The 26,842-nt window shown below is 38.2% G+C and overlaps 1 protein-coding gene across 1 annotated transcript in view; it reads left to right on the top strand.

The window, feature by feature from the left end:
* The first annotated feature begins 2,426 nt into the window (after positions 1 to 2,426).
* Positions 2,427 to 26,842, top strand: part of SMAD1 (SMAD family member 1) — a 72,050-nt gene continuing 47,634 nt past the window's right edge. The window contains exon 1 of the mRNA XM_063107762.1: positions 2,427 to 2,672. The gene's annotated coding sequence lies outside the window, so the exon portion shown is untranslated. The remainder of the gene's footprint in view (positions 2,673 to 26,842) is intronic.

Here is a 26,842-nt window from a genome sequence, read left to right on the forward strand (position 1 = left end):
ATGGATGAAAAATCCTGCTAGATGGGCTAAGAACAGCAGTTAGGTAGTCATAAGCGAAACATCCACAGCCAAACAGAGAAAGAGGATATAAAATGTGTGTGTGTGAGGGTTTGGGGAGGGTGAAATTATAGATGGTGACCATGGTAGGCCTCACTGAGATGGGGACATGTGAATGAAGACTTGAGGGAGATGAAGGAGTGAGTCCTGTGGACATCTGCGGGATGGGCTTTCCAAGGAGGGAACAGCTAGTGCACAGATACTGAGGTAGGAGTGTACCCAGATTATTCCAGAAGAGTGAAGAGGTGAGGGTGACTTGAGGACGTCAGCAAGAGGGAGAGTAAGAGACCAGGTCAGAGTAGTAAAGGAGGGTGGGGGGGAAAGATCTGTAGGGTCTTATACACATTGTGAGGACTTTTATTCTGAGTGAAATGGGAGCCAAGGAAGGATTTTTAAAATTTTAGTATAATGATATTAATACATATGCATACTCAGGTGTTTACATCTGTCCCAATAATGTCCTTTAATAAAGAATATTCAAATTTTATTACCATTTGAAGAAATAACTTGCAAAAAGGGCAAAATCAAATTTCATAGCACGCTACTTGGACTGCGCTGAGAAGGGCTATCTATGGGTTTAGAAAAATTAGCAGCTTTATAATGTCTTTTCTAGCTCTCCCTCCCACCCCCCATTCAATCAAGGATCTCACACTGCATTTTGTTGTCAAGACTTTTTTTTAAAAAGACGGCTTTATTGAGATAAAATTCACAACCCATATAATTCACCCATTTAAAGTATACAATTGGCTTTTAGTATATCCACAGGGCTGTGACAACCCATCACCGGAAACTAATTTTAGAACAGTTTCATTACCCCATAATCTTTAGTTATCACCCTCCAAGCTCCTCATTCCCCCAACCTTAGGCAACCACCATCTACTTTCTGTCTCTACAGGTTTGCATACTCTGGACATTTCATATAAATGGAAGCATACAACATGTGGTCTTTTGTGTTTACCTTCTTTCATTCAGCATAATGCTTTCAAGGTTTATCCATGTGGCATGTATCAGTACTTCAATCCTTTTTATGGCTTAATAGTGTTTTCTTGTATGGCTATACCTCATTCTATTTATCAAAGGAGGGTTTTGAGCAGGGGAGTGACCTGATCTGAGTGGCATTTAACAGGGCTCACTCAGGCGGTTGTTCCAAAGAGCAGAGAATGATCAACTATGTCAAATGCTACTTTTAGGGAAAACAGGATGAGGTCCAAGAATTGACCAATAAGTGCTCAAATAGTTTAACAAAGAAAAGAATTTAATTAGCAGAAATATTCTGATATGTAATTTATAAGTGGCATTTTATGAGTTTTATGGGATTTGTTGAATTTACTTTGAATAATTAAACATGGAATGTAGATATAATAAATAATTAATAAGAATTAAAAATGGAATGCCAGACATGTAAATGTACAGAAACAATTTTAGTGAACCATTCATTTATGTTAGTCTTTGATATTTTCTTTATATAGCTGGTAAAGATTCTTTTAGTTCATGTGAAATTTATTCCTCAGAATAATTATTCTTCTCTAAACATAACTCAGCATTATAGTAATTACCCAAGATTTCGTGCCAGCTTCCAGGGAGTTGGCCTAGAGAAAAGCTGACTCTTACAAGATGATAGTTCCAATGTCTATACAGATCAGGTAGGTAAGAACTAGGTTTGTTTTATGTTTGGGGGGTTGGTGTTATCTAAAAGATTGTAGAAATTGGACCAAAAACTTGAAGTTCTAAAGAGATATTTCCTTACGGTACGTGTCATTATTTGGTGCAACACGGTTATTTACTCGAATCACTGGATCTCAAATTGGCACAAAACGCCTGTCTTTACTCAGGGTTTGGTATAAGTGCATGTAATAGTTAACTAGGCTATCCAGTTCTGGATACCTGCAATTTCTGGAGCCTGCAAAAATCATTGGGGAGTGAATTAGGGGCAATGAAAACCAGACATAAAAAGGTGAGTCTCGGAAGATGCTTGTCAAAAATGCACTCGTTTACAGGACGTTTATAGGACGATTCGGTGGGTGCAGAGGACGTGTTACTGAACGTGTCAGAAGATAAACACGGAACATCGAACTTCGCTTGCAGATAATGCACCAGGTCCTCTCCATTGGGACTAAAGAAGGCAAGGCTGGGCAAACCAGGACGCCGCCGCGTTGTTTTTTCCTCCTCGGAATAAACGGGGCGTGGGGCTGAGGGCGGGGGGAGGTGTCTCGGGCCGCTCCCCGCGCGGTCCTCAGGCCGGGCTGTGCTGCGCTCGCGCCGGCCGGGCCGGAATTTGGAGAGGATCCCTGGTCGCGCGGCGGCCGCGGCGGCGGCGCGCGGGTGCGCGTGTGAGCGGGCGGGCGGGCGGGCGAGTGCGCCGGGTATTGGCAGCCGAGGAGTGGAGGCTGGGCAGCTCCGACTCCCTGACGCCAGCGAGACCAGATCAATCCAGGCTCCGGGAGCGGACGGGCGGGCGGAGGAAGGAGAGGCCGAGCGGCTCAGCGCGGGCCGAAGCGCGGGGAGGGACCCTGCGAGAGGAGCGGGCGCAGCTCCCGGCCGGCCGGACCGAGGCCGCGGGACCCCGGTCGCCCGGCCACTCGTGCGCCCGCGCGGACGGGCGCGCCGCCAACCCGGTAAAACGAAACAGACCCGAACCCAACTTTCCCTCTGCTGTGTCCGCGCCCTCCCCCCGGCGCCCTGAACGTTCCAGCGCCGCCGCCGCGGTCGTGCGGGGCCGGCGGCCTGGAGGGGGCTCTTTCCCGCGTGAGGCGGACCGTCCCCCACCCCACCCCCCACCACCATGATGGCGCCTCCCGGCCGCTGTGAGGAGCGAACCTGCCACCTCGTCTTTCCCTCGCGCCGAGCGGACCCGGCTGGACTTGGCCGGTGCTCCCCTCGCGTCTTTGTTGGGTGTGTGGTGGGGAAGCCGCGTTCTTCCGCCCCCGAGCCTCGCCCCTGGGCCTGCCCGTAGCGGGACTAACCCGGCAGCCCTGTCCCTCCGCCGCTCCCCGTTTCTCTTTCCTTCTCTGCACTCAGGCCGAGGCTGCTGGCCCGCGGGCCCATTGTGTCCCGCGCTGGCCGGGGCGACCCTTGCGGGGGTTTGAGGACGGCCGCAGGCGCTGCCCTTGACGAGCCCGACGGAGCGGGTCTCGCAGGAGGGGCACACCCGGTGTCCTGGACCCCTCCGTGTCCCACAAGGGTTCCTCTTTCTGCCCCAACGAGCCTCTTTGGGGTCGAGGTCAAGGAAAGTTCGCACCGAGATTCCCTCTAATTTATTCACTGGTTTGGCGGCGGCGCGTTTTGGTGTTTTTTGTTTGTTTCTCTTCCGCCTACACCCCCTGCGTCTCCGAGTGTCGCCTCATTCCTTTCCCTTTACCGGATTCGATTGCCTCAGTGCTGGTGGATTCGTGAGTTCGCGGTGGAACAACTGTCCTTTTACTCTGCGCCCTGTCTTTGTTGGCGTTTCTCGGGGTGGTTTCTGTGGAAGGTGGTGGGGTGGTGGTGGGTGTGAGAGAGAGACGTGGGCTTGTTTTTCGAGTCGCTGCATATATATGCAGGCTTAAAGGGAGAGTGCTTCCTTGTTAGACTTCGGGAAGGGAGGAGGAACAGATGCCTGCCAGATCTCACAACTACAGTAGCTGCGGCTTTTGTTTATTTTGAGGCGCATGCGATTTTTAAATACACTGTGCAAGATAACCAGTAACGGCGCTTTCCTTCTGAAAATTGAGGCCCGACTCAGAACCGTCTCCAGAGGAAGCATCGCTTTCGTGAGTGCTGTGACATTCGGCCTTTTTCTTTCCCCTCCTGTTCTCCTCTTTCCATTGTATCTGAAGTTTCAAAGTATGTGAAATGATCTCTTATGTCTTCCTGCTGCTGAAACTCTCAGCGGCTCATTCAGAGAACACCCTTATTTCAGGACATCTCTCTCTAATCTCCTGTCGTGGATAACACGCACACACACCTTAGTAACACAATAGGAACACTGATCCCTGTCCATGTTCATTTTTCATCTTGTTTAGAATGACCGCTTTAAATTGTATTGGAGGTAGGTGAAGTGTATTGGAGCTACTATTTTTTAAAAAGTGAGGCAGAAGCAACGTTCACTACCCCAGCAGTTTCAATTGGTGTACATATTTTTGCATCAGTTACTCTGATGTAGGTGCTAGGCCTAAATATGCTGGACCGATTAAAGTGTTTGTCGTCCTCCCCACTCCCTCTTTCCCATTTGCAGTCATTTGATATTTCTGTGCAGGTAGTGTACCATTTCTGTAATACTGCAATTCTTAGGAATCTGTAACTAGGGTCGTGAGGTGATTTTCTGGAGGTGAGTGGTGCCAGAGCTTCTAGAGTATCCAAGCAGGATCTGGTTTCTTCTGAGGGTAGAGATTTGTCCTTGGTTTAGTTTTGACCCCTACAACCATAGGTATGTAACCAGACATATTTTTCCTTTTGCGGTAGTTATCCTTAAGTTTTATACCCTTGAAGAACTGATGACCTTTGCATTTTAAAGAAATGACAGTTTTTAGGCAATTAAAAATGTTAACCTCTTACATCTCTCAGAATTTAAATAACTTTTTTCCTCCTAAGTTTATTAAAGCATTAAGAGGAAGCCTCATTTTCCCATCTACATTTATTAGTTAAAAACTAAATTTCAGTTTATAATTTTGATTTCTAGCAATTCTGGGTTAGAGATAAAATTTAATAACCTGGTAGATTGGAAGAAGAATAAATTTGAGTGTAATTAGACTAGCATATTTAAGCTGCAGTAGCCTACATATTCAAAGCCAAGTTGTGTGTGTATAAAAGATCTCATTTGTGTAGCCTTACAAGGCTAATGGAGGCATCATTGAAGCTTTATAAATAATGTAAGTTGTGTATAATGTAGAGTCTCCAGAGACAGCAGAGAAAGCATCATTACCAGCCTTTTCAACCTGCCTGAGATCTTAAATTGATTTACAGCACTGAACTGGTGCAAAATGATACATCAGAATGACATGGGGTCAGCCTGTAAAAGTCTATGATGTCAGCCTATTAGTTCAGTCATCATAATTAAACCATATTACAGGGGCAGCTAAACAGGAGCCTGGCGTTATACTTCAGATATGGGTGGTACATGAATTTTGTTTATAGTGGAAAGGCTGAGATGGCCAAGATCGCTAGTGTTTCTGAAAGAGGGGAAAGGCTAACAGAACCATGAACTTTGTGGGGGGTGGAGGGGGAGTTGACGATAAGTGCAGAGTTGTTCAGTCTGCATTGTATAGGTATCTTTCCATTTGATGGTAGAGAAACAGGTGCTTTGGGGGTGCTGTAAGGACCTTTGCAGCTCTCATCCATGTACTGAATCATGCTTCATGTGAGCTTGAATTTAACTTGGCCTTAGGGACCTTCTAAAATATCCTGAGGACCACACACTTCTTATCTCTGATCCTTTTATTAGCATGAGTTTGCACTGTATTGATATATCAGCTGACATGTTATTTCTTTAACTAGTCATAGTTATCAGGCCTCCACTGAAAACAAAGATATTTGAATGGAACTTATGAACAGTTCAAAGAAGATCCTAGTTTTTTGCTTAAATTTCTGACGATTTTTATTCAGTTTATGGATCATCTAGGGCTGTGCTGTCCAGTAAGGTAGCCATAGCCACATGCGGTTATTTAAGATAAAATTAAATAAAAATAAAAATTCATTTTCACAGCACTAGCCACATTTGAGGTGCTCAAAAGCCACCTGTGGCTAAGTGGCTACCGTATTGATAGTGTGTATATAGAATAGTTCTGTCATCACAGAAGGTTCTATTAGACAGTGCTGCCCCAGCACTCTTTTACTACCTTCCTCTCCTCACTTGTTACCTCTAGTAATGAGTTTGTGGGGTCAAAGAAAGATATATATCAACTAATTTTACTACTAGTTAGCTCTTCTTGTTAAATAAAAACAGTTTGAAAGTGACAGTTGAAGCTACTAGGTAAGATGCGGTTGACTTTTCTGTAGATCTTATTATTAGTGTCATGGGTCCTAATTTGATTTAGAGCATTGGATAGGAGAAATAATTGTAGCTGTTTTTTTCTGAGTTTTTACTATGTGCCAGGCATTATTTATAATACTCATAGCTCATTTAAGCCTTGAAACATACCTAAGTACTGTTACCAATTTTACAGGTGAAGTAACTAAGGCCAGACTGATTGAGTGTCTTGCTTTAGGGTTCATAACTACTGAGTGATTATGACTTACAATCTTAACTGGGATATGAATAAGGCAGTCTGACTCGAGAGTCTCATTCTTAACTATATTTTTTGGGTTTTTGTCTAGAATACCCAAATAGTCATTGTTGTGCTGTGCTTTACTGTGTCAGTATAGACATGACTTTGCTTTTGTTTTTTAGGCCTTTAGACAAATTTGTTCTCTATTGTGTTTTCCTGGGCTTTCTTCTTCTGTTGTCCTATTGTGTCTAAAAAAGGAAAAATAGTGTTAATAGTTATTTAAGCAGCACATAATTATTTGAAAAATAAATCTGACATAAAAGTAATGCATTTCAAGGCCAAATTAGTTTTATCTCTCCCTTATTTCTGCCACTTTTCTCTTGAGTTTTCTTATATAATCACAAGCCGATGGTACTGATGAGGAAAGTTCTAGCAGTTAAATTTATCTATCTTATCAAAATTAGTCTGTCTTTCCTGAACTGTTAAACACTGCACCTTGAGATAAGACTAGTTTATTGCAAATTCCTTAGGGTTTTTTTTTTTAAAGATTTACTTTTGTGTAATGTCTTATGGCTCAGTTCTTAACTTTTTTTTTTTGGTCAGTTCTTAACTGTTTAAGAATTTGATGAAACTGTGTATCCTCTGTTTTCCCCCTTACTCCGGTCCTCCTATCCAAAAATGTTCATATGCCCTGGTGAGTTTGTGTGTATACTCAAGTACCCAAATTGCATGGTTTTTCTTGTGAAGTACATCCATGGGACTGTCTTGCCAAGTGCTTTTATAAACACTAACATTTGTAATTTCCTTTATACAGAATAGAGATATTTAGTGTTAAAAGTTGCTTTAAAGATTTTCTAACCCAGTCGGTTCATATCAAGATGAGCAACCTGAGGCCCACAGAAAATAACTCACTTGTCTGAAGTTATCCATCTACTGTTCGGAAGAAGGAAAGCCAAGCACCTGGATCCCTCTTAGTGTTATTTAGTGTCCATTTGTTTGTGTTTTCCTACCATTCTATGTTCCTGAGGCTTTGGTCTCAGCATATCCAGTGTAATTTGGGGAGTGGAGGAAAGAAGAATTTTGGGGCATGATACTGATTTTTTATACTTAACCTTGAGCTATGTAGGAATCAAGTCTGACAACTGTAGAGAGATGTTTGTTTTCTACAGATTAAAATTGATTTTTTTTTCATTCTAGAGATGGAAAAGAAAAGCCCTATTCATAATCAGTGCTCCTTGTCAGAAAATGGGAGATCCAAGATTGTACAAAATGCAAATTAAATCAGGGAGTCCTGACATACAGAGAAAGACATGAGTCTCCTCTTTTGACTCTCAATGACAAATTACGTCTCTAACCAAAAGCTAAAGTTTGGGCTATTTACGGAAGGAACTAGGGGATAGTAGGGAGAGAGTTGGAAAGGTCTGAGGAGAAAACAAGATACTTTAAATATAAAAAGGTGAAGAAAATCAGGATTAAGAATAAAATAACTTTGAGGTTAATGAAATGTTATGGTACTTCTATGTGTGGTTTTACTTTTTGGTACTGAGATGGAAGGGCATGCTTTGATAACAAACAGGGGCATCTCCTCTTTGCCTCAAACTGAAATCTGTTGACCCTGTATATTCTTTTCTGCTGTTATCTGGTAGTACAGATATTCAGTCTAATCTGATGATCTATCATCTGATTTGCAGCAAAAATGCCTAAAGTATTTTTAACACATACTTTGTTATAGCTTTCTTTAAAAAGAAAAAAAGGCAAAACTAGAAAACTAAGTAGCATGAATGTAATTACTTAAAGTCTGAATTAAAATACTCATTTTGGTGTGCATTATTAAGATGCTGCTGGTTTTAAAGATGCACAGCTAGTCCGATAGGCAGAAAAGTAACATTTACAACTGTTGCTGGCTGACTTGCAGAAATGAGCAGGCCCTCTAGAACATTCATTTTCATAAGGGAAGCTATCTTTCAGTCAGGAAAAGCCAAAACTTTCTTAAACAGTTCAACTGCAGTGACTGCATCACAGTTTTAGGAAGGTATTGGGAACTGTAGTGTTTGAACAGTTTAGCATCTTTTTAATTTTTATTAATAAGCTAAAATCAGAACATAGAGAAGATACCCTCTTGAAAATAAAGTATCAAACCCTCTAAGGTTTAAAAAGTCCTTATGTGGTGATACTAGTCCTTACCTAGTGTTTGGAAAGGATCTTTATTCTCTATAAGAACCCAGGTCTATGGCGTGGTGAATTGGTTTCTTAACTAATTTTTTTCTAGACAACAAACCTAAGAAAGAACACTTGTATATGCACAACCATTATGCATCTATTTGCTTTTGAGCTCAGGGTGTAAATGAATATTCACCATGTCATATTTGGGAAGGGGAGGATAATGAGATTCATGAGGGTACTTTAAAAAGTTCATGGAAAAATAGAATTAAAAGGTAATACATACTTTTCCATGAACTTTTTGAAGAATCCTTGTATCTATTCATTTGAAAATATATTTTTTTAACATAATTTTTAATGTTTATTTTTAGTTCCCCCTTAATTTTAGGGTTGTTGTACTATAGATTTTTTTTTTCCTACAATCTTAGATTGTTAGGGTATAGTTACTGGAACCATTTGTTCATTTTCCTCCCCTTGTCTATCTTTTGTGGGTTTTTTTTGTGATGTGCTTATGAAAAGTGGAAGTATTTCAGACCTTTATAAGCTTTTCTCACACACACAGGAAAAGAAAAGGGGGAACTAATTATCTTTCAACTATTATAAATTAGACATTAAATTATTATTCACTTAGCTAAATGGAAAATCTTTTGTTCGACGCAAAAGAAAACTTATCTTTTTAGTGGAGGAGGGATATTAAATGCCCTTATTTGATAATTTTGGTGTAGTATTGTAATAAGTATGTGCTTCATTTATTCCATAACTTTAGTTCTAAGAGTCTCAATAATTAGTGAGAAGACAAACAAATGAAAAGTTAAATGCAACAACATTGTAAGAGTTGTTACAAGGTAGTATGAGTAGTTTATATATATAACTCACGTGAGGACCACAGTGATATGGAAGGACATGTGGGTTTGCATTGGTAGAAGGGAAAGAGACTTTCTAGGCAGAGCAGTGGCATAGGGAACTTGGGAGATAAGCATGAGTGTTGAGTATCTCTAGAACAGCACTGTCCAATAGAATTTCTGCAGTGATGGAAATGTTCTGTATCTGTGCTGCCTAGTGCAATAGCCATAGCCACAAGTGGTTATCCAGCACTTAAAATGTGACTAGGGCAACTGAGGAACTGCATTTTTTATTTGAATTAATTTATTTCAATCATCACATGTGGCTATCATATTAAACAGCACAGATTTAGAGGCGAGTGAGCAGCAATGCCTGACCTCAGTGGGTATTTCTGATGGAGACCAGTATGATGGGGTGGAGGACATGTTTAGAAAGGTTAAGTTGGAGTGAGAATCTGAGGACCTTAGAGTGCCAGAATAAGGAGCATTGGGAAGTTAGTATTTGAACATGCAGTTTGATTTGGAGAGGGTGATGGTAAATCTCTGTTACCACGAAGACCTGGTGATTATAAAGAGAGAAATGTCCCAGATTATCCTTGAGTTTCTGACCTCAGAGACTGGAAAATTAATAAAGCCATTACTTAAGAACAGGGAAGAACTGGTTGTAGAAGGAAGAAGGATTGTGCAGGTGGTGCGTTAGAACTGACATGTTGAATTTAAGGTGCGGTATCTAAGTAGAAGTATTCTGTAGGCTAGTTGGAGATATATAACTAAAGTTTAGGGAGAGCTTAGAACTTTACAAATAGACTTGGCAGTCATCTGCTGGGTATTCTAAGGGAACCGTGAGGAGAGAAACAGTCCTGGTGGGTTGAGTCTTCTATTGTAGGCACAATTAGGAATTAGTAGAAGGAAAGGCATATTTGAAGTAGACAAAAGAAGGAACTGGAAGAAAGGTGTGGAATCAGAGGAGTGGTGAAACAAGCATGCCATGGGAAGAGAGATTCCAGACATAGGTTTGGAGGAGGAAATGTATGATTCAGGGTGAGGGAGAAAAAGGTGGATAACCAAGTGAATGCAGTTGCAGAAAAAGATTAAGTTGTTAAGAAATGAGAAATAGATTCTTATCTTCTCTCAAGTGACTTGTTTTTGAAAATAGATGAAACCTCTTCATATTTGAAAGTTGAGGGAAAGAAGTTAATGGACAGAAAGCAGTCAAAGATGAAGGAGTTAGTGATCTGGAGTACAGGTGACAAAATATTGACAGTGGTAAGGGGGAAGAGTTGTCTACGAAAGAAACAGAATGGATCTGAGTTAGAGAGGGACACACATGGTGGAGCTCATGCCAGCTTGTGTTGTTTCCCAGCATTGTTGGAGGCAAGTCCCTTTATTGGGGTGGTGAGGTAGGGGAATCAGCAAATGTAAGGGAGGTTTAAGAATACTGGAGAAGTTTTGAAAGAAGCACTGTAGGTAGTCTGCTAGGGAATCTATGGAGAACAGTAGACTAGGTAACTGTTATTACATTCTAGTAGGACTTTGTGGCCTGATAGGCCTAGGAATAGCAAATGGGTTCAGAGATGAGGCTCTGGAGTCAGATTACCGGGGTTTAAGTCAAAGCCCCAACACTTATTTGCTTTATAATCTTGGAAAGCTACCATTAACTTTTGTACCTCCCTCATCTGAAAAATAGAGATAATAGTGTTAGCTTCAGGATTGCTACAAAGATGAAATGAGTTATACTTCCATATTTCATCTAATTAAGATGCTACTAATTGTAAGACATTATTTCATGTACTATTGAGGGGAAAAAAAACTGTCAAACATGACATACCGTTCATTGTAAGAATTCCTGGTTTCAGAGGTGTTAAAATGGGAGGGAAGGGTACAGCTATAGTAAGTGAAGTACAAGATACATAAAAGATTTAGCATAGGACCAGCACATAATAAGCATTCAGAAAATGTTAACTGTTTATAAAAATCAATGTTTTTTAGAGACTAGAATGTTAATGAGGGCAGTATTGAGTCCAGTCTAGATAAGGGAGTCACAGGTTATAAGTAATCTAATGACTAAATGAATTGAAAAGAATTAAGCAATGGGAATGCTGGTAATGAAATTGTGAAATATCAAGTTTGGGAATTTGTAGATAGAGCATTTCCTTGACAATTCTAGATAAAGGTTTTTAAGAACAGTGTAGTAGTTGAACTAAGAGAACAATCCCTTTAATGATTTAAAGAAGTTACTTAAATTGCCCAAAGCTTTTAAAAATAAGTTTTCTGAATTTATCTATGGCTTTTCTTATAGCATTCATTAGTGTTAAACAAAACCTTTTTTTTTTTTTCATTAAAGCAATACATGCTTAGGGCCAGCCCGTGGCTCACTTGGGAGAGTGGGGTGCTGACAACACCAAGTCAAGGGTTAAGATCCCCTTACCGATCATCTTTTTAAAAAAAGAAAAAAGCAATACGTGCTCAGTGCAGAAAGATTCTGACATGAATTCTTATCATTGTGTTAGAAGGAAAGGGGGAGATGGGTTTATGCCATTTCATGGGAGGGGGTATTAACAGCCAGCTACAGTGTGCCCTTCTAAATGTGCCTCCAAAAGCAGAAACCATAATGGAAAATTTTTATAGACTTGACAGCATTTATACGACCAAACCAACACAACCTGAAAGACAGATAACAGATTTGTAACAAGTTATTGTTCTTTGTAAGAAATTTTTTAAATCAATAGGAAACACCACCCCAATAGAAAAAAAAAAAAATGGTAAAGGATATGAACAAGCAATTTGGAACAAATGAAATACAAACTGCTAATAAACATAAAATGTTCTGCTGTGTCCTGGATTAGACTCTTCACTGGAATGAGGAATGCTGCCATCTTCTCCTTTACTTTATTGTGTTACTGTTTGTGGATCAGGAGGTATCAGTCTCGGAAGACGGCTTTTCTCGTTGAAAGAAAGGAAGCCAAAATTTCCTAGCTACCTAAGAGAATCTGTAGTACAAGATATATAAATATAAGCTGGAATTGTAAAAGCCAGGCCTTCTGCATTCTATTTCCTTGCTATTACCCTATTACCCTCCGTGACATGATTTTGGGCTAGGAGTCTCCTTATTAGAACGGGAGGTATTCCTAGCTTTTTAGGGGCTATCAGTTATATGCAGTTTCTCAATCAACTGGCATAATTGATGAACCTTAAAGACACCAGTGCTTCCTAGAGCATGTTGAAATAGATCTCTTTCTGTCCCACCTGAGTATTAGATTTTATAGTGGCATTTACTCATTCATGTGAGACACAGTGATGGTCTTGGAATATGGGTTTGATTATTGTAATGGACTAGTTTATGAGGTAGCAAAATAAAGTGAGAGAAGTTTCCGCATGTAGTAAAACTTCTTATAAAATTTTCTAAAAAAGAAAAAGTTTAGGCATCAGCATTTCATTTTCCAGATTTTCTCTTAAGTATAGTAGTTAGTGGTCATCGGTTTTAAAAGGCTTTTCATATGCTGTCTCTAAGGGAATAAGTCTGCTGGTTATTAGTAAGCTCCTTACCTAACTGAATTATATTCATTCTTACCTCAGCATTAAGTGGGTTCTTACCTAGCTACTAGACAGAATCAGAATTTGTTTGCATCTTGTGTCACCATTGTCTTTCTTTTAAATGATCTGTAAATATTTAAAAGTTGGGGGGAAAAGCCTTTTAAATCTCACCCACAGGATCACCACTTGGCCTGCCACCATCCCCTCCCCATCCTGAAGTCCTTTCTGAGTGGTGAGTGACTGGGAGTTGGGGCCCCGAAGTGGTAGGCATTGGTCAGACCTGTCATTCAAACTCGAAGCCAAGTTAGAGGCTTAGGGAGGATGAATGCCAGGAAAATTGTTCTTAATTTTATCAAATACAGTAGCTTTTCATGAAAGGGAATAACAATGATGCAGTGAATGTTGCTGTAGAAATGTTACAGCTGATTGTATATAGCTTGCTATCTCATCTATTATAGCTTCCTGTTTTGCTTTTTGCCCATTGCTGGCTTTGCAGTCCAGCATAATTAATAATTACCTCTTTATTTTCCTTGTGTTCATGTTCATGTGTGCAGGACTTCTGTTTAGTTAATTCAAGCTTGAGGGAATGTTTGGTTTTAAATGTTTTTCTATTAACTGTGGACAAAATTAACTTGATTATCCTTCAAGTGTATATATAGCATTTATTTGCATTTAAACACTGAAGAGTTTCATAAAATTGTGTGGGCTATGTTCTGTATTCCAGGAAAGCCTCCTTTAAAAAGGATGCATCCTCACTGTGGGGTTCTCCTTTTTATTAAGCCAATATTAACTAATTCAGCAAGTATTTCATGCATTCCTACTGTGTATCCAGCACTGGGCTGTGTTTTGGGAGAAATAGAGAAATGTGTAACAATGTCTTGAAGAAGCAATCTAATTGGCAAGAGGAGATTACAATAATATGGAAAGTTAAATAACAAACCATTGTTATTAATGTTACATAGTCTTAGTTTGAAGGTATTTCCGTCATAGTTCGGATAATCTTTCAAAATCAAGGGATTGGGCAAGAAGTCTGATGCAGCTGGTAGAGCTTTCAAATCCTGCCCACTTCTACCTTAGTTCATTCTATCAGCAAGCTTGTAAGTGTCCGTATTTATAGTTTTACTTACATTCATAGCGTATCTCTTAACAGCTTGGGATAAAGTTGGGATAAGGGATCATAAATGTAGGTCTTGCACTGAGGATTTTGTAACTTTGTGGAACAATACAAACCTGCTTGTCTAGTCTAGTGTCTGTTTGTAATACCTTTTATTACAGTTATCTTATTAACTCTTTAGACTGAGTTCCTTGAGGGTATGGACAGTGTCTTTATGATCTTTTTGTTAGCACAGTGATTCTCACTTTGTTTCCACACCAGGATCACATGAACAGCCACCACCACAAAAATGCTTGGGCCTGTCCTTAGGGGATCCTATTTAAGGGTTATGGTGGGGAGCTTTTAAAAAAGTACCAAGGGTTACAAGTAGATAGGAAGAATAGATTCTGGTGTTCTAGGCTGACTAGAGCTAACAGTATTATATTGTATATTTCTAAATAGATAGAAAAGAAGATATTGATTGTAATCACCACAAAGAAAAGATAAATGTTTTAAGTGGTGGATAGGCTATCTATCCTAAATGAATCATTATATAATATATGCATGTATTGAAACAACACACTGTATCCCACAAATAGGTACAGTTAAAAATAAATTTAAAATTTTTAAAAAGTACCAAGGGAAGTCTAATGTACAACAATATTAAGAACTGTTGGCCTGACACATAGTAGGTAATTTGATGAGTGAATTTTTTCATTTTGATGTTTTTAAAAACATGTCAGGAAATACAATACAGTGTAAGTTCATTGTGGGTATGAATCATGTCTTTTACACTTAGTGTCACTTGGCACTTTTAATGCCTCTGCTCAAACACACCATTTAAATTCTGAGGATTGACTGTTGTCTCCCCCTTTCTTTCTTTGAGGAGAAAAGAGGGGGTGTGTATGTTTGACATCTTTCCCTTTTCCCTTCTTGAAGGAATGAGCAATTCTTTCAGTCCTAGAGTCTACAAGTGGAGCTCAGAAAAGCTGTTGATGTCTTGTTGAATTATAGCTTATAATTTCTTATTCTTATTCTTAATTTTGTCATTGCTGCCCTGATAAAACTCTTGGTTTTTCCGTGTTCTAGGAAAGTGGGAAGAGATCAAGAAGAAAAGCAATAAGAAAAACAATAAATTGGAAAGGAAAGGGAAGGAGATGGAGGGATTAAGATAAAACCACAAGCTAATCCTTGCTTGTTGGTCCTTCTGCTTCATGCATCAGACAAAGGAGGAGGTTATTTAGGAGAAGCTGGGTGGTAGAGGGGTTGCCTTGGCAAGTTCCTTAACTTTTCAGTACCTCAGTTTTGTAATCTCTAAAATAGTATTTCCTTATAAGATTGTTTTAAGGATCTAGAGAGTTAATGAGTATAAAGTGCTCAGAACAGTGCTTGGTGATTTGTGGTGAGGATGTTGATGATAATGGCATGAGGGTGATTTTTGAGTCTTTCTGAACACTTGCTCTGTATTGAAAATTGATGGAGACTGTGGAAGAACTCTTACCCATAGAACCAACTGCATGACATTCTCTCTTTGAAACTGGTGGTGATGGTGATGAAAGTTTATTCAGTCCTCAAAATGGGATGTTTCACGGGTTCTTTAAAAGTCTGTCTCTTGCCTATATTCTGAATGCCAGGAGAAAGGGTAATTTATATGATAAAATGCTTGTCTTCTTAAGTTTTTATGATATAATAAAACCATTCACTTACAGATATAACCATCATTCACTTACACTGTCATTCACTTACAGATTTTCCACAGCAAGTTTTGAATCTTGAATAGGCATTTCTTTAGAATTTACTATGTTCTCAGGGTATAGAAGAGCTTTATTATTAGTCTAAGCAGAATGTATATACTTAAGTCTTTCCTGTTAAATTATAATACATTCCAGAAGCAATAATTATTATTATGGCTGTTTTGGATTATCCATTCCATTGTTCATACTCATTGATCTGACTGGTTGATAGTCAATTGAACCATTTGGGTTTCCATTGCAAGGTAAGTAACACAAAGCTCAAGATATGTGGGAGATGTAGTTGTAGCAAAGAAAATGGCACAGATTGTTAGCCACGCTTACTGCATGTAGTTTCCTCCTTGGATAAACAGCCTGAACATGTTGTCCTATAACTTTTAGCACAATCTACCTTATAATATGGTTCTCATCTTTCCCCCACATGCTTTAAAACTGTAGGGTTGGTGGTGGTGGGAACTGTATCATACTCATTTCCTTTCTACCACATCTTTAATGGGTGGAAAGGCCTTAAAGTATTTGTTCAATACTGAATTAATGAGGATTAAAGCTCTTTTAATAGTTGAACATGTAAAGGAGGAGGACATGGGTTCTGAATCCTTCTAAGAGTTTGGGTTTTTCCATTCTGATTGGTAAACAAGTCACCGTAGGGAAGTTAGTGGTTAGGACTGGACTGAACAGAGGAAGTAAAGATCTAGATTTACGGTACAGGTCTCACCTAATTCTGTAGGCGATACTTGCTTATATGTAAAGCACTTGTATTTCTCTAAAACCAGTGAAAAATTTTGCATTTGCTGCTTTTAGTTCTCAGGTGGAGGGAACGCTTACATTCTGGAAGAGGGCTACTGCATCAAGTGAGTGTTTGTAAATCCAGTCCAGTTTTTGGCAGATTGAAAACAGGATGTCATTGGTTGTCATGTGGAGGAGAGTTAAATCTGGCTGATCTCAGTGGTTATATAAACTTTGGTTTTCAGAAATTATTCTTCCAAATAACAGATTTATATTCTGGAAAAAGGACAGTACCAAATTGCCTTTGAAAATATTTGCATAATATAGAAGTTTTTGGTAAGAAATTCATGCATTGAAAAATTTAGTGGATATTTGAATTGTTAATGGAAAGGGCACTAGGAGACTAGAATGGGAAGGGAAATTACTTTTTTGTTATAATATGCCATTTTGTGAAATTGAATTTTTTGATCATGTAGCTGAATTGCTTAATAGAAGAGTACATTCCCATCTATATCATATTCACCAGGTATCAGGTTATATATTATAACCCTGTATACAGGAATGCATTTCTCTGAAAATTCCAATTCAGTGGTATTCCATTCTGTGCAGATATACTTTCACTTATTTTTTCCTTTATAAAAAGATAAATTTTGCCACCTCTTGGTTATATTGCTGTCTTCTGGAGCCAAGCAGAATAAATCTCTTACCTACTTTCAGTTTTTGTTTATTTTTGTTCGTGGGGTTTAAATTTGAAAATAGTAATTGATTAAAAGTAAAAGTGGTTGGCTCTCCTGTACTCCCCTGCTCCCAGCTCACTCCTAAAAGTAATCACTTGCTCAGTTTTGTTTAGTCAGCCGTTCGTGTTTGTGGGTTCCACTCTTGTGAATTTAAGCAGTCGCAGGTTGAAAATATTCAGAAAATGATTCTATCTGGACTGAACGTGTAAAGACTTTTTTCCTTGTTATTATTCCCTAAACAATACAGCAGAACTATTTACATAGCATTTACATTGTATTAGGTATTATATGTAATCTAGAGGTGATTTAAAGTATACAGGAGGATGTGCATAGGTTATATCAGGGACTTGAGCATCTGTGGATTTAGGTGTATCCCTGGGAGGTCCTGGAACCAACTCACCACAGATACTAAAAGATGAATGTATTTCTCTCCAGGCCTTTAAAAATGTACATGTATATATGTAGACAATTTTTGTTTGCATTTGTGTTTTTAAAAAGAGATCATACTATAGATATTTTTCTGCTACTTCTCTTAACTGAACAATTATGACATGTTTTTTCCCCCATAGTAGTACATGAAAGTTTGTGCTTTTTTTTTTTTTTTTAAGTTACATCATAGTCTAATGTACCTACTTTATTTATTCATTCCATTATTGTTACACATCTGGGTTATCTAGAACATGAGTATTCTTGAACATAGATATTTGTATATGCTTTTCTGTAGACACTGCTTCCGTTGTAGCTCTCTCAAGTTGTGGCTATTTTCTCTCATAACCCTCATACCTCTTCATTGCCATTTCCAGACTATTCTTCTACCATTCTTCTACCTCTGTAAAAACACCCCAGATTTGAATATCTACACTCACTACCCTTCCTTGTAACTCGTTTACTGCCCCACTGCTCATCGTTTACTTAGTTCCCACAAGATTTTAGCTCAGTTCTTGGACTACTTCTCCAATGACCTTGTCCTTGACCCCACTTCAAGTACTCGTCTCATAGTCCTCATAATATGGCATTTCATACTCCTGAAAAAATTTTCCAACTTTAAGGATAATTATTTTCTTTATTTATATAAGCAATAAAGTGTTATTTGTTCATGGCCGTACCTTCAGAATATATGCAGAATCTCACTACTTCTGCCAAGCTGGTCCAAATCTTTATCGTCTTGTACCTTAACAATTGCCATAGCTTCCTAACTGGCCTCCTTAGTACTCCCACTTCTATCCTTGCATTTTTTCAGTACGTCCTCAACCCAGCAAGCCGTAATAATCCTGTGAAATTGCAAGTTAGATGGTGGTTCTCCTCTGCCCACATCTCCCAGTGGTTCCCATCTCAATTTGGTGCACAAGCTACAAAGTCCCTTCAGGTATGCCCCACATGTCTGCCCCCCGCCATCACCTCTCTGGCCTTATCTCCTGTTACTCTCCCCTCACTTCTGCCATTCCAGCCACATTGGATTCCTTGCTGTTCCTTGAACATCTCGGGCACATTCTTGCCAAATGGCCTGTGCTTGCTCTTCTCTCTGCTTGGAATGTGCTTCCCCAGATATCCCTTTTTAGGGTGCTATTCAGATATCACGTTCTCAATGACTGTTTCCTTGACCACCAGAATGTAGGCACCCATGAAGCCATGGACTTTGAAAAACTGTTTTTGTCTCTTTTTCAGTAGTGTGTTCTCAGTGCTTAGAATAGTAGGTGTTTAGAATAGTAGGCACATAGTAGGTGTTTGTTGAATAAATTGAATGACTGTAAAGTTAGAACTTCATTACACAGACAAAAACTAGACAGTAAATTTTATTTTTTTATATTCAAAGTATTAAAATTAGCTTTATTTGTGAAACTGCTCTGTTCATAAAATACTTTGTTTTTTAGCACGTTATAATTTTCAAATCAGTCTTACATGTTCATATTTAATCTTTATAACAAACAAGTGGAGTAGTTGGTGGTATCAAAATTTTATGGAAAAGCAAACTGAGACTCAGAAGTTTTGTTCAGGGCCAGCCCTGTGGCTCACTTGGGAGAGTACGGCGCTGGTAGCGCCGAGGCCGCGGGTTCGGATCCTATATAGGGATGGCCAGTGTGCTCACTGGCTGAGCATGGTGCGGACCACACTGTGCCGAGGGTTGCAATCCCTGTACCGGTCCAAAAAAAAAAAAAGTTTTCTTCTAAGTGGAGAGGTGCAATTAAAACCTTTTCAAGTTAAGGACTCTTGTTTTCTAATTTAGAAACTGTTTTTAAGTGACAAAAAAAATTTTAGGAGTTTTCTTTGAAAGCCTGGAGAATGTGCCCTGATTGCTCATTCTGGATTTAGTCTGCCTTTTGTTTCCATTTTGAAACAAAACATAAAATAAATGGTTAACTTTAAAATTCCTGACAATGACAGATCAACAAGTTTTATTTCTCTCACCTGTGGAGGAAGTGGCCTCCACCCAGTTTTACTGAATTAGGAGGGAAGTGATTTTTTCAAGTGATAAAAAGAAATAAAATTCCATGCTCTTCCCAGAGGAGGAGTTCAACAATTGGGAGAGTGGCGTGAGACCATATGCTGGTTTGTAAAAGGATATAACTTGTAAAGATGTTTCCTTTGATGCCTGTGATGAATATGGATGTGTTTCCCTTCTAGAGGGTCCTGATTAAATTATGCAATTAAGAGCTGAACTGAAGGATCTAAATATAGGGAGAGGGTACAGCCTGTCCTGCTTTGTGTATGTCAGCTCACCCCTACAGATGTGCATGTTTGTTGTCATAAACAGCACCTGTGAGATCAGTAGGGGCAGAGAAATATGTTCCAAAAAATGAAGTACAGCAGGATTTTAAAAAGGCGGGGGAGGGGGGGTAGTATTTTCCTTCTGTAGTCATTCTGTTTTCATCTGTGAATTTGCTGTTTAAATTACTTATTTTTAAAAATTTGATTAATGAACTTTAGTATCAGTCAGTACTGGTTTAAAATGCAGGTCTACTACTTACTAGAATATGGTCTTGAGAAAGTTACTTAACCTCTGAGCCTAGAGTTAATTAGTAAAATTGAGATAATGATGAATGCCTTAAAGTATTGCTGTGAGGAGTCAATGCAATAGTATTTGTAGAAACAACCAGTATAGTGCTTACATAAAGTAGTAGCTCAATTAAACACTTTCTTTTATTTGTTAATGATGAATCATTCATAATTGGCCACTTATGGAAATTTACCACATTTAGCATTCTTTGCAATTTATAAAACTGCTGTTCTAGTATAACAGTGACTCAAAGAGGATAATTTTTTTCTAAGAGGCAACTACTATAGACATTTTCCTTGGGATTTTAAAATGCCTCTGGTCTTCAGTCTTTCCTGTGTTTGAGGAGCGAACTCTTGCAGGCCAAATGAATCTGTACAATGCTTGAGTTGACGTGAATACAGATGGACTTTATCAGGGTGAGGTAATGAGGACCTGGATATCTTGAAAAGCTACTATGTCCTGAAGGATATTTTTCCATTACTAGCTTGAATTTGAGAATGGGAATTCAGTGGGATTAAGGAATGTTGTACAACTTTTAGGGGAAATGGCAAGGAGAGGTATAAAAGCCAAGTTTGTTTGAAGTTGGTCACAGCAAGAAAACTTTTAAGTGTCATCAGTCTACTTAAACTAAACAAGTAATCATCTAATGAGACAAAACAGAACTGACACCTGCTTTTCTGTAGGGAAACTCTATGACTAAGAAAAATTATTGAGGTGCCCTGTAAGCTGCCTAGATGGGAAGATTTGTATATGCAGAGCAGAACCAGAAAAAGTTCTTCTCTTAAAAGAAGAATTTAAAGAGTTTTCTAATACAGTGAAGATATATTGAATAGCATACTTGGCACACCTAAATTTGTAAAATAGTTATATCCTTAGAGAGTCATGTAATTGTGACATCCATAAATTCCTTGCTTCCTTTTCATCAAGGGGATGCTACTTTTGAAATCATTTAGCTGAAATGTTTCAGCTTGCAGTGAACTTACAAGTGGTATGTAGTAAGCTGGAATTCAAAGTTTATTCCTTTTCTTTTTGATTCCTAAGATTCCCCGTCTGAGAGACCACATTGCAGCTCTTGCTAGCATATCACTTGTCACACCTGAGAGACTGCATGACTGTTAGTGCTTGTGCTTTAAAGGCAGTTGTTACCTGCATTATTGCATTACTATAAATAGGTTTTCAAGAGCTTCTTTCCCACCTCCACCCCCAACTTCTCCATATTTGGAAAATCAATCACTAGAAAAAAACTTTTTTTTAATGAAAAAATAGCATCCTAGCTATTCTGTATCATTTGGAAGGTTGGGATGTTTGGAAGTAACCAACAGAAGGCTGAATAGTAAGAGGCTCAGTAAGGTGAAATATGACTTCTGGGTGTTTGTGATAATAGAACTTTTCCTGTTGCTGTGAACTAAGACCTGCAGAGTTCTGTGATCTCCATGGATCTTCATATGGCTTTCTTTTATAGGATATTTTGTTTAAATACATTTTTTTTCTGAGGACTGAATTGAAGTAGAGTTCATTTTAGCCTAACTTTCTAGCAATGAAGTAACTCCTTCACAAAGTACGTTATTATCTATAAAAGAAATGGAGACGGGTTTTATCCATCTTCGTTTTTCTTTTTGTTCCAGGATTTTTAAAAATTATTATTTTGGTTAATGGTAAGTTTTATTTAGCTATCTTTGACCCATTTGAGATTGGGAATTGATGAAAGTTGAGGGGCTGCTGTTTTAAAACAGGAAAAAGGAATGCAAAGGCATCTCACCTGTTTCCTCCTACAATACAAATATCTCAAAACCAAATTAGTTCCTAACAGGAGTAACTGGGGGAAAGAAGCATTTGAGCAGATTATTTGTTGAAACCAAGTCACAAAGCATTACTACTTTAGGGTATTTTCTGAGATTGAAATAGCTAGATCCATCTCTGTTTTTATATTCATTGTAATGGCATTGAACTTGTGTAGCAAACTTTAAACTTGTCTTTTTCCTGTCTACCTTAAGAGTAGATAAAGATTTGTCATTTTCCTTAAGGAACTGCACAGTAATTTTTCATACTTTTTATTAGGAACTGTTTACTGTTGATACTACTTACAGTTACATTCTACCTGTTCCAGAGTACTGTCTCCACTTGTCTTCATGACTTATTTTTATGGGTACTATCCATTGGCTTGTTTCTCCATCTGGAAATGTGAGTGTATGCCAGTTTCTGCTTCAGCCTTCCTGCTGGGCCAGACTCATGTAGGTTGTCTGTTGTTCCACTTTTAAGTAATAGGTGTTTTAGCTTTATCAAAAGTTTGCAAGCTCCCAATTCTTCTGGACATCTAATTAATTCAATAACCTGATTTTATTTAGGCCTAATGATTTTGATTATTGATTTTCCTCTCATTTTGTGAATTCTCCATCTTACTCTTACCAACAAAGCTCATTGCAGTTCTTGACTTAATTATGGATTGCTCTTTATGTTTTAAAATATTTACTGGCATTAAATCTGAGATTTTTTTTTTTTTTTTGGCAGTCTTTGTCTTTTTAAGCATTTTTAACTCTAACCTGTAGTGTCTAGTCTTCTACAAGTCTATGGTTTTTGTGAATGTCAGGAATTTTTTAGGGTGTCTTTGTTTTAGCCTCCTTGAGAATCATGATCTGTTTTTACAGTTCTGCCTTTGTTATGAGTATATGGTTGACTTGATTATTTAAGTGAAAACAAGCAGGTTAAAAAACAGTAGTCCATTTTGGAGTAATGAAAGTAACATTACAGGTCCCCTGGCGTGTTCTCCTTTGACCTTTTTTGATGTTTAATTTAGCTAAGCATTTCAGAGGAGGCAGGAATTTGTCTCATCAGGACTTGAGTCCTATCATTGGATGTTAGGGTAGATGACACATACCTTTCCATAGAACTAATTAATACTGCTAGTGATAACTTTATACAGTGTCTCTCTGAGGTATTTTACATCTCCGTGGCATCTAGTGAGATATAGTGAAATGCTTTTATATATTAAAAATACTGAACTACAAAATTCATACAACTGGCTTGTGATCACTCTGAAGCCCCATTGTAGATCTGTTCTGGGAACTTATCTTACTTTTCTTGTGTATTCACAAGATCAATCCATCTGTATAAGAAGAAAGCTAGTGGTATAAGTCTGGAAATATGCACACAGTTGGTTTATTTCGTTACTTGGAAATACTTGTTTGCAAAATAAGTGAGTCCAACAAAATTTTTATAAAGTTGTCTTTTCTTAATAACTTATGAACAGTTTCAAACAGTTTCAGAGTTAATCAATACCCTGTGCTTTTAGTTCCTTAATTCTTTTGATCTTTATGCCATGATTTTTTATCATTAGTTAGGACAGAGTAGTGAACCAAAGACAAGAAGTGAAAATAAAAATGCATTGCTTGTTTCATTAACAGTAGACCATTTATCTTCTGTCAGTTGCCTTTTTTAATGTACTAAGAGTCTTTGATTTTTTTTTTTTTCCCACCCAGTCACTTTTTGGAACCTATGTATTATGTTTATTTTATTGAATAGTTCATTATTCCCTCAGTATTTAATGGGATCATTTATTTTGTCTAGTCCACTGAATTCCATGCCAGTGCAAGAATTGTAAATAAGCCTCTACTCTGAAGCTGATAAAGGGTGATTGGATCTTATTTGTCTCGTCCCCTCATCTTTTATTAATGGTACTTGGTTTTTTACACTTGGCAGCTTTTCCTCCTTTTTTTCTTTTTTTAAAATCGTATCTTCAGATACAAATTAGAATAATTTACTTTTAAAACTGTAGGGATCTGGGATCTGTAAGGTATTGAATGGCGGAGTATATTTTATTGATATTCACATAGTTGGATAATTACATGTTTCTTTACTAGATGAGGCCAAGATGAAGAAAAATGCCCATTGTTATACAGTTGGCTAATTAGGTTTCCTTTAAATATAAAGCAAGTTACACAGCAATTAAGAGTATTTTAAATTTTTTTCACTTTTTTCCTTTTAACATTAAGGAATACCACAAAAGTTACAAAACTAAATAGCCATGTCAGGAGGAGTATTGTGAGTGTATTTTCCTTATTTGGCTTGGGGCAGTACTGGTAGAAATCCTTTTCATGGGTGAGATTCCATAAGAAAAGTTTGTGAGTTTAGAATCCCATTTTAAACTACATGTTTATTACTTCCAAAACTAGATCATACCATAAGTCCAACGTGACTGCTAAGTAGAGTATGTGTGTGGCTTTGAGCTCATGAAGCAATTTTTGCTCTTTTGTAATTAGCAAATATTTGCAGAGAAAGTCTTTTTAAAAAAATTTGAAAGTTATAATGTTTTATTAAAGAATGTTTGAAAAGTTTAGAAAAGTAGGAGAGACAGACATTACTAATCTTCCAAACTTACCCATTGTTAATATTTTGGTATATTTACACAGTTGTCCATGCTAAATATACCATTTTATATTCTGCTTAAAGATTTTTCTAAGTTATTATGCAGTTTTTATAAACATAATTTTTTTTTTTTTAAAGGTGACTGGTAAGGGGATCTTAACCCTTGACTTGGTGTTGTCAGCACCACGCTCATGCAGTGAGCTAACTGGCTGTCCCTTATGCGGGATCCAAACCCGTGGCCTTGGTGTTATCAGCAAGACACTCTCCCAAGGGAGCCACAGGCCGGCCCCTATAAACATAATTTTTAAGGGCTATGTAATATTCCATTGAGTAGATGTATACAGTCTACTTAACGATTTTCCAATTGTTAGATGTTTCTCTTTTGTCTTTTCTATTATAAATAATACTGTGATGAAAATCTTTGTGCAAAATTTTTTTTCCCTTCCAGGTCACAGTATTTTCCTAGAGTAAATTTCTGAAGTGTAAGTTACTGGAACAAAGATCTTAGTATTTTTAAGGCTGTTGGGGGTTCTTTACTAGACAAATACTTCTTTTTCGTCCGTGTGAAATGTTTGTATTTGAACAAGAGGAAAGGAAATCTCTGTTTGCTGACTCATGTTTTTATTTTGCACTTTAAACAAATAAGGCTACTTGGCTTTTGACATAAACTAGAACAGGAAGTACAAAAAGGGGCAGAAAAAAAGTTGTCTTGCCAAGGCCATAATATCATGAAGTAATTGAGATCCTTATGTGAGGTAGGTTACTTGTTTGACTTGTATATAAAAAAAATGCTTAACTCAAGTAGGCAAAAATTAGTCATCAGTCTGCATTTTGTTTCATCTGTACATGTTTATATGTAAAGATTTGTGATCTTTTAATTTTTGTGAGTGACATCAGGACATTGACTTTTGCAGTGTTTGGAGGTGGTAGGTTTTTAAATTCTATTTTTTGCTCCCTGTAGGGAGAGGTCTTCCCGTATTGAGGATATAACCTTAGCTGTCTTTATAAAACAGATCTAATCACGTGGATACTCTGATTTAAAACCTTCCTTGTCCACAGGATAAGATGTATCACAGGCCCTTCACAATCTTGCCCCTGTCCCTCTTATCAGCCTGTATCATCTCCAGTCATATTAAACCCTAGTATTTTTATTATGTGTCTGTTAGAACTAGCAATTTAGAAAAGTAGTTTAAAAATTCAGGCTCTAGAGCCAGGCAAATTGGGTTCAAATCCTGGCTTTGCCACATAACAGCTATGTAAGTAACTTTGGACAAGACATTTAAATTTTCTATATTTTGCTTTTCTTACCTGTAAAATGAAGACAATGATAGTATTTTCAGAGGGTTTGTGGCTAAGATTAGTTAATAGATGTAAGGTGCTTAGAACAGTGTCTGTCATGTAATGAGCACTCAAATGTTAGCTCTATTGTTTTGCAAATGCTGTTCTTCCTTTAAGGCCTGTCCGATATTTCCTCTATGGAAAAACTTCCTGCAATCCCTGGAATTAATCTCTCCTTTTCAGCTTTTATATATTATTGTTTTTCTTAGTCCTATAGCTATAGCACAATACCATAGACCAGGGGACTTAAACAACAGAAACAGTCTGGAGGCTGGGAAATCCAAGATCAAGGCACAGGCAGAGTAGGTGTTTCGTAAGGGCCCACTTTTTCCTAGATGACCTCTTCTTACTGTAACCTCATGGTGTAAGGCAGGAGAAATCTCTCTGGGGTCTCTTTTGTAATCCCATTATAAAATTATGTCCTCAGGAACTTAATCACCTCTCAAAGGCCTCACCTCCTAATACCATCACCTTTGGGGTTAGGATTTCAACATATGAATTTTGTGGGGACACAAACATTCAGACCATAGCACTGTTTATACTTGTTTTATCACTTTTATCACTGTTTTATAGTTAGTAAATGGTGGGCAAATGCGCAATACATGAGTTTCCTCCTCTTCTTTACCTGTGCCCATGGTCTACCTTGGTATAATCACAGCATTCCTTCTGGCTGAGGCCCTGGATATGGCCTGGTAAGACAGCTCAGCACAGTCCTTTACAATTAGCATGCAGGTTAGTCCTTTGCTTTATGGGAGTTAGTTGTTTGCACACTGGCCCTTCCATGGGATTGTGAGCTCTCCTTTAGGATATTAGACATCTCTGCCTCTATGTCTTCTGTGACTAGCACAAGTGCCAGACACTTTGCAAGCACTCACTATAGCTTTGATGAATGAATGTCACTTTGAATAATTAAGACAAAGGTCTGAAATGGTGGTTCTTATAAACATCACCACTTCCCTCCCCGGCAACCCATTCACTTTATATTACAAACTCATTAGTGTTTGAAATAGCCAGTGGTTTTGATGTAAACTTACCAATTCTGTTTAAAAATCACTGGTTAAAATA

Source organism: Cynocephalus volans, chromosome 9 (assembly GCF_027409185.1).
Source record: "Cynocephalus volans isolate mCynVol1 chromosome 9, mCynVol1.pri, whole genome shotgun sequence".
In the NCBI taxonomy this organism is placed as follows: domain Eukaryota; kingdom Metazoa; phylum Chordata; class Mammalia; order Dermoptera; family Cynocephalidae; genus Cynocephalus; species Cynocephalus volans.